This window comes from Lycorma delicatula, chromosome 10, assembly GCF_047948215.1.
Source record: "Lycorma delicatula isolate Av1 chromosome 10, ASM4794821v1, whole genome shotgun sequence".
In the NCBI taxonomy this organism is placed as follows: domain Eukaryota; kingdom Metazoa; phylum Arthropoda; class Insecta; order Hemiptera; family Fulgoridae; genus Lycorma; species Lycorma delicatula.
In genome coordinates, this window is record NC_134464.1 from 60,876,706 (window position 1) to 60,885,699 (window position 8,994).

The 8,994-nt window shown below is 33.0% G+C and overlaps 1 long non-coding RNA gene across 1 annotated transcript in view; it reads right to left on the reverse strand.

Annotated features, from left to right (window-relative positions):
* The window catches only part of LOC142331105 (uncharacterized), a 222,281-nt gene that overhangs the window by 43,331 nt on the left and 169,956 nt on the right, over positions 1 to 8,994 (reverse strand). The window lies entirely within an intron of this gene.

The following is an 8,994-nucleotide window of genomic DNA, read 5'->3' on the forward strand; positions in this document are numbered from 1 at the left end:
AAAAGTGGTTTTCTAGGAGAACGTTAAAAATCAGATGGGTGGATAATGTGACAAATGCGGCAAATTGATGAAGAAAGAAGCATTTGAAGAAATATAGCTAAAAGAAGAGACAGATTTACTTATAAGCCACATCTTAAGACATCCGGGAATAGTCGGAGGGGCAGGTAGTTGGGAAAAATATTGCAGGCAGGCAAGATTGAAATGTAAAACAAATTGTTAGTGTAAGATGTAGGGAACATACCGAAGTGAAACGACGGGCACTAAATAGGGAATATTGGAGAGCTACATCAAACCAGTCAAATGACTGAAGACAAAAAACCCCTATTTGTCTGCTCTAGTCCGCTTAGACGGGCGAGGTCAACGCATACATCCATTCTCATCCTAACAGCGAATATGTGAGTTAACCGGGGCTCGATACCAAAACGCCATTCTTGGCGAAATAAGCACCCAGGTGGGCCGGGTTACTGTTCTACCTACTCATCCTAACTGCATCAAACTCCATCAACCATCCTCCGCACGGCTAGGACCTCAAGAAGTCAGCAACTATGTTCCATTCATTTTCGGATTACCAATTAACTTTGTAAATCAAAATCAAAATTGACCCATGCAAGCTCTTTATTTTGGTACGTTCAACTTTGTACCTGACGCAGACATATAAGACATGGCGCACATCATAAATGGCCCTACACTCCGGGCACAAGCCTGAATTAGTCAAACCAAATCTGGCCGACTTATCTCAAAAGGCACCATATCCAGAATGAAATTGTGTAATAAGCTGATTGGGGGAAATCTACCTAGCAACTGCGTACTTCTAAAATCAGGAAAAATACCATGCGTATAACGGTCATCAGATGATTCAGTCCGTCTGACCTGCCATAAATGGAATATGTACAAGTATGTAATCTTCATTATTCATTACTATTGTAAGGTATAATTTTTTTACACGTAATTTTATGGAATAAATAAAATTATCAAATAGCCTATTTTTTTTTTTTAATTTTCTTAACGTGTATGTTGCAATCTGTTCAACTAATGAACAATAAGCAATCCCCCCCCCCCCATCGGGCTAATGATATGACATTTAAATGAAGTGTAGTGTTTTTACAGACTCGGGCCAACCATTCCTGAGAAGTGTATTTAATTGATCGCCAACCATCAAAGTACAATTGTATTCACTATGTTGTATTCAAATCCGTGACAACCAGGTTTTACTAGGATTCGAACCACAGAACCTTCGACTTTGAAAATCAGCTGATAAACAATTGATTCTCGACGACGAGTTAATCCCTAGACTAACCTGTAGGCTAAATTTTTTTTTTTTGTCTTCAGTCATTTGACTGGTTTGATGCAGCTCTCCAAGCTTCCCTATCTAGTGCTAGTCGTTTCATTTCAGTGTACCCTCTACATCCTACATCTCCAACAATTTGTTTTACATACTCCAAACGTGGCCTGCCTACACAATTTTTCCCTTCTACCTGTCCTTCCAATATTAAAGCGACTATTCCAGGATGCCTTAGCATGTGGCCTAGAAGTCTGTCTCTTCTTTTAACTATATTTTTCCAAATGCTTCTTTCTTCATCTATTTGCCGCAATACCTCTTCATTTGTCACTTTATCCACCCATCTGATTTTTAACATTCTCCTATAGCACCACATTTCAAAAGCTTCTAATCTTTTCTTCTCAGATACTCCGATTGTCCAAGTTTCACTTCCATATAAAGCGACACTCCAAACATACACTTTCAAAAATCTTTTCCTGACATTTAAATTAATTTTTGATGTAAACAAATTATATTTCTTACTGAAGGCTCGTTTAGCTTGTGCTATTCGGCATTTTATATCGCTCCTGCTTCGTCCATCTTTAGTAATTCTACTTCCCAAATAACAAAATTCTTCTACCTCCATAATCTTTTCTCCTCCTATTTTCACATTCAGTGGTCCATCTTTGTTATTTCTACTACATTTCATTACTTTTGTTTTGTTCTTGTTTATTTTCATGCGATAGTTCTTGCGTAGGACTTCATCTATGCCGTTCATTGTTTCTTCTAAATCCTTTTTACTCTCGGCTAGAATTACTATATCATCAGCAAATCGTAGCATCTTTATCTTTTCACCTTGTACTGTTACTCCGAATCTAAATTGTTCTTTAACATCATTAACTGCTAGTTCCATGTAAAGATTAAAAAGTAATGGAGATAGGGAACATCCTTGTCGGACTTCCTTTCTTATTAGGGCTTCTTTCTTATGTTCTTCAATTGTTATTGTTGCTGTTTGGTTCCTGTACATGTTAGCAATTGTTCTTCTATCTCTGTATTTGAACCCTAATTTTTTTTAAATGCTGAACATTTTATTCCAGTCTACGTTATCGAAAGCCTTTTCTAGGTCTATAAACGCCAAGTATGTTGGTTTGTTTTTCTTTAATCTTCCTTCTACTATTAATCTGAGGCCTAAAATTGCTTCCCTTGTCCCTATACTTTTCCTGAAACCAAATTGGTCTTCTCCTAACACTTCTTCCACTCTCCTCTCAATTCTTCTGTATAAAATTCTAGTTAAGATTTTTGATGCATGACTAGTTAAACTAATTGTTCTGTATTCTTCACATTTATCTGCCCCTGCTTTCTTTGGTATCATAACTATAACACTTTTTTTGAAGTCTGATGGAAATTCCCCATTTTCATAAATATTACACACCAGTTTGTATAATCTATCAATCGCTTCCTCACCTGCACTGCGCAGTAATTCTACAGGTATTCCGTCTATTCCAGGAGCCTTTCTGCCATTTAAATCTTTTAATGCTCTCTTAAATTCAGATCTCAGTATTGTTTCTCCCATTTCATCCTCCTCAACTTCCTCTTCTTCCTCTATAACACCATTTTCTAATTCATTTCCTCCGTATAACTCTTCAATATATTCCACCCATCTATCGACTTTACCTTTCGTATTATATATTGGTGTACCATCTTTGTTTAACACATTATTAGATTTTAATTTATGTACCCCAAAATTTTCCTTAACTTTCCTGTATGCTCCGTCTATTTTACCAATGTTCATTTCTCTTTCCACTTCTGAACACTTTTCTTTAATCCACTCTTCTTTCACCAGTTTGCACTTCCTGTTTATAGCATTTCTTAATTTCCGATGGTTTCTTTTACTTTCTTCATCACTACCATTCTTATATTTTCTACGTTCATCCATCAGCTGCAATATATCGTCTGAAACCCAAGGTTTTCTACCGGTTCTCTTTATTCCGCCTAAGTTTGCTTCTGCTGATTTAAGAATTTCCTTTTTAACATTCTCCCATTCTTCTTCTACATTTTCTACCTTATCTTTTTTACTCAGACCTCTTGTAGGCTAAATAGCCCATTTTAATTTTAAATTGCTAAAAATTCTTTTGTGTAGGTTTTTAATCAAAACTACTTGTCATCCATTCCCTTAACTATTTGCCTTTCACACTGCCAGTCAAGGTCTAACAACGAAACACATAAGCTTATTATTTTGAATATACTGTAGTCGTTTCGAAGATTATACGAAAGATTTTCTTTTAATAATGAATTAATTTAAATTATATTTAATAATCACTGTTTGATTTATTACAAGTTAATGTTTATTTATTATTTTTTCGGAGTATAAAAAAACAACAATTATGTTAATTTCCAGTAAATTACTTATTTATGGATATGTTTACTGTTAAACTTACGGAAATTTTTATATTATATATATATAATACTTTATGAGAGTATTTTTATAAGTATCTTATACGTACTTACATTTCCTTAAAACTGAAAAAAGGTTAAACCGATCTGAATGATTATTTTACCACTGGTTTCATTAAAATTTTATGATAGATTTGGCAGTAAATTTTATCCCTAAAACTCCAATAAAGGGTGAATAGTAAAGCTTAAACAAAGAGCATTTATATCTAACAGCGTGGTTTTTCGTGTAATATTCTGAATCCCTGACTGTTTCTGATATGATAATTGGAACTAAAATTTAGAAAAAAGAATGTGTTTTACTTTGATATTTCGTTCATTAACACGTTTTTTACGGTTCTTGGCCCCGAGGTCAAGAAAATTTCATTTACTTGTGACGGGCGTAATTATTGGTATAACTTAATCAAAAGCAGGGTTGTTTTATTTGTTTTTTCTTACTCGTTTTATGTATTCCAAAAGAATAATAGACATATAGTGTTGATTTTTTTCTTAATTTTATTGATTATTGTGTTCTTGACCCTGGGGTGAATAGCCGTTTCTTTGCATAACATATTCTTGTGCGTAGCGCCAAGAACCGATTTTATGTTATGAAGTTATATACTTATAGCGGCTCTTTCTCTTAGAGTCAATAACGAAAACACACAGACATTGTGTGTTTTCGTTATCGTGTGTAAATTCTGTTAATATCAAATAACCCGTACGGAACGTGTTAAAATCGAGATAATTATTGTCTAGATATCAGTTATCTAATATAGAATTTTAGTTACATAAATTTTAAAATTTATATGAATAAAACTGTATAATAGATATAAATATGATAATAATATATACGCGTAATAGTAAAATTATGCAATACTTTAATTAAATTCTATTTTACTTTCCCGTCAATATAACACCTATAGCTATACAGAGTGTTTCTAAAGTGGTGGGCTGACTATGCTTTTTCGGATTCTACTTGTGAAACTAAACAAAAAATAACCTCAGGAAAAATTGCAATCTCTCCTTCGTTCTCCCGTTGTCCCCCATTTTGATATTTTTATATAAAAATTTATACCTCAAGTTCGGATAGATGAATCACATAATATTTGGTAAGCATCTTGGTAATAACATTTTAAAACTATTAAAAAATCAGGACTTAAATACCTTCGCAAATTACAAAATAGCGGCCATTTTAATTTTTCAAACCGTTATACTTACGTAAATATTAGTTTTATCAAAATGTATGTTATTTGCTAAAATATTAAGCCTTTTATTTTGAACAAAATTGAGGAAAGCACAGAGTGTTAGTTCTCATTCACTGTGACCGTTTAGCGGGAATAACAAGTCTATTGTATGCTAATTGTGTATATCACTGATAAAAAAAAAAATAATCGGGGATACTGCCTTTAAGTACCCTTCTACAGACATTAGTGAGTGATGTCCGGTTGCTGAAGATTGTTATTAACTTAACATTTATATTAATTCTTAGTAAAGTGAAATTAATTTTTTCACCGAGTAAATCTTCCACATTAAATTATAGTTCCGTTTTACAATTTATTTTAATTTTCACTTTATTCAAATTCCATATAGAGGATAAGTTGTTACGTTTTGTGAAGAAATGTTTTCTGTTTACACAACTATTAATGTAAAACATAGGTAGACGTATAAAACTGTTCAAGTGTAACGAAAGAGCGAGAAAAAAACACGTCTTCATAAAAAAAAAAAGAAAAAAAAAATACCAATTAATGTAGAAAAACGTAGTTTCTGCTGAAGAATTCGAGTAATGTATTCTAATATATGAAAATACGCTAAGAATAACAAAGCTGTAGGGGCATGAGAGGGAGAAATTATTTATCCTGTTTTTAAAAACAAATTATCTTGATATTTCATATATAAGTACTTTAAATATCAAAATGACGTTATGATATAACAGTAAAGTACTAACGCGGTTAGTATTACATAAAAATATATTCAAGCCGTCTGGAACCAAGTAACCAAGAAGTTCGTTAAAACTACGCCGGTAAGAGTCCGCAGAACTAAACGGCATGGCGAAGTCAACGAACTATGTTTACAGTTCTAAACATGACCTAATCTAAAAATAGTGGAAAAAGTTAATAAAATAAGCGTGAAAACTATATATTTCAGTTCAATTAGATTTCTAATAAAGAATACTTTCAAAAAATACCTCGAATTTTGTTAGACAAAGTTTTTTTCTTCCATTTGATGAACCGCAGGAATCGAATATGTTACATTTTCCTCAAAAGTTGGGTTTACGAATCGCGCCGCTATGTAGCAATACTTAAATAGTACTAGATAGTGTACAAAACATGATTGATATAATTAATGTATTTTAAATAATAAAATTTATTACAGCTTGTTTTAATAGTAAATGCTCTTATCCAAATGAAAGTACTGAAGATGAAACTATTTTTTTAATTCCCATCATATAGGGCATTGCTTAATAATTAGGCGTACGTCATTCGACAATATCGGTAATATGGAAGAACCGAGGAAAATTTTTGAAACAAATTCTATGAAATCAAAAAAAATTACGGTTTAGTCAACATAACTCTCTCTCTTTTTTCCCGTTTAGCCTCCGGTAACTACCGTTTAGATAATACTTCAGAGGATGAATGAGGATGATATGTATGTGTGTAAATGAAGTGTAGTCTTGTACATTCTCAGTTCGACTATTCCTGAGATGTGTGGTTAATTGAAACCCAACCACCAAAGAACTCCGGTATCCATGATCTAGTATTCAAATCCGTGCAAAAATAACTGGCTTTACTAGGACTTGTCTGGAACTCTCGACTTTCAAATCAGCTGATTTGGGAAGACGCGTTCACCACTAGACCAACCCGGTGGGTTACTCAACATAACTATTTAGACCAAACGCTATTACAGTGGTTTAAATACCAGAGGGCTAGTGATATCCCTATTAGCGGTCCTGTAATACAAACTAAGGCGATCGATTTTCTGAAATATTCGGTAAACCACGTGAAATAAGTTCAGTTTGGATACAACGGTCCGTCAGCGTCACGATATTGTGTCGGGGAGAATAAGCGGCGAGGCTGCAGCAGCTCCAACCAGTGTATCAGAAAAATGGCTAGAAACCATTTGGCCAAAATTAAAAGAGGGCTATTCGGATCAAATAATCTACAATGCTGATGGATCCGGTATTTTTTTGTTTTAAACTGACACCTTCGCTAAATGTCCGGGGGGAAAATTATCAAAAGAAAAACTAATAGTACTAATAGCTACAAATATGACTGGAACTTACAAAAAAAGACTTCTGGTTTTAAGGAAAAGTGCTAAACCCCGGTGCTTTAAAAATTTGAAATCGCTTCCTGTTATGTACGAAAGTAACAAGAAAGTTTGGATGACAAGTGATATCTTAAGGTCTTGGTTACAAAAATGGGACTGTGAATTAAAGATTGAAAATGACAAAATACTGTTGCTGGATCTACATGTTGAAAATCTTTCGTGTATGTATATCTTAAGTTAGTGTTCTTACCATCGAAAACAGCAGCGGTCTTACAGCCCTTAGATCAAGGCGTCATCTTTCTTTCTTTCCTGTTTAGCCTCTGGTAACACCCGTTCAGATAAACTACTTCAGAGGATGAATGAGGATATGTGTGAGCGTAAATGAAGTGTAGTCTTGTACATTCTCAGTTCGACCATTCCTGAGATGTATGGTTAATTGAAACTCAACCACCAAAGAACAGCGGTATCCACATCTAGTATTCAAGTCCGTGTAAAAATAGCTGGCTTTACTAGGACTTGAACGCTGGAACTCTCGACTTCCAAATCAGCTGATTTGGGAAGACGCGTTCACCACTAGACCAACCCGGTGGGTCAGATCAAGGCGTCATCAAGTTGGTAAAAGTCCACTACAAAAAACACCTAATTTTACAAATGAAACAGGATTTAGATCCAAAAAAAAGGAAACTCAAATATTTATTTTGGATGCTGTAATTATGTTAGAAAGATCATGGAATGAGGTTTCTCTGCTGACTGTAAGAAATTGCTTTCGACATGCAGGATTTTTACCTCACGCTGGCTAAGTTACTGACGTCGCATGCGAAGAAGAATCTTTAACGGAATGGGGCAATAGTCTGGAAAACCAATCGTTGTCAAATGCTTTATTTGAAGATTATCAAGAGGTTATCAACGATTTCGAAACGAATGATGATGATGATGATGATGATGATGTAGTAGTGTCTTCAGTACTAGCAGAAATAGACGAAGACGTAGGTAGTGACAACGAAGGTAACGGTGAAGACATCAACCCGCCAAATCTTCCAGAAGTTTTAGCGGCAATGAAAACCGTTTGCCGGTTTTCTCAGTTTTACAGAAATTGCTAATGAAAAAAAAACAAAAAGTGTTTGTTTTGTTTAAAAAAGAACCTTCAGAAACTGTTTACAACACGAAATGTGCGAAGCAAAGCAAAATAACCGACGTTTTGCTAAAAAAGTAATTTTTATAAAACAAAAAGAAAATATTTTTTTTTGTAATAATTAACAGCTTAATAACGGAATCAAAATTAAAAGGATCTGACTACTTTTATCGACGCATGTTTCTAATTTAGAAATCCATATTATTATGAATAACTGTCATTCAAACAGTAAGTCACTATTTTAAGATTTTATAGGATTCCAATTAAAACATTTAACCTACAACTAAGGATTAAAGATGATAGAATGCAAGATTTCATCATGACGTAACTTTTTATTTACACCGAATGAATAAACCGATTAAAATTTTATCTAACATTTTAATTATTATGGTAGATATGTGAATAACGAATGAAAAAATAAACGGTTGTCGATTTCGTTGTGTGAAGGTAATTTATAATGAAATTGCATATTAATAAATAAATGGTAATTTTATTTATATCTTGCAAATAAATACACAGATTTTAATTTTCACCAATATCACACGCAATCAATATTTTCACTCGATTAATGCTAATGGAAACACACAAGTGAACAATCATTTTATTAATATATATTGCGTAATTACGTACTATAATGTAATAAATATCACATCTTATTTTTGCATTTAACTAACAGTCTTTTAATGCAATAGTTTTCATCATTTACAATCATACTAATTTAAATAAAAAAGAAAAGTATTTATTTATCTATGTAAGCTTTATTTAAATATGAGATTTACACACACATACACACACACACACACACACACACACACATATATATATATATATATATATATATATATATATATATATATATATAAAATCTTATATTAAACAAATATATTTATTAAATATAAGGAGATACGTC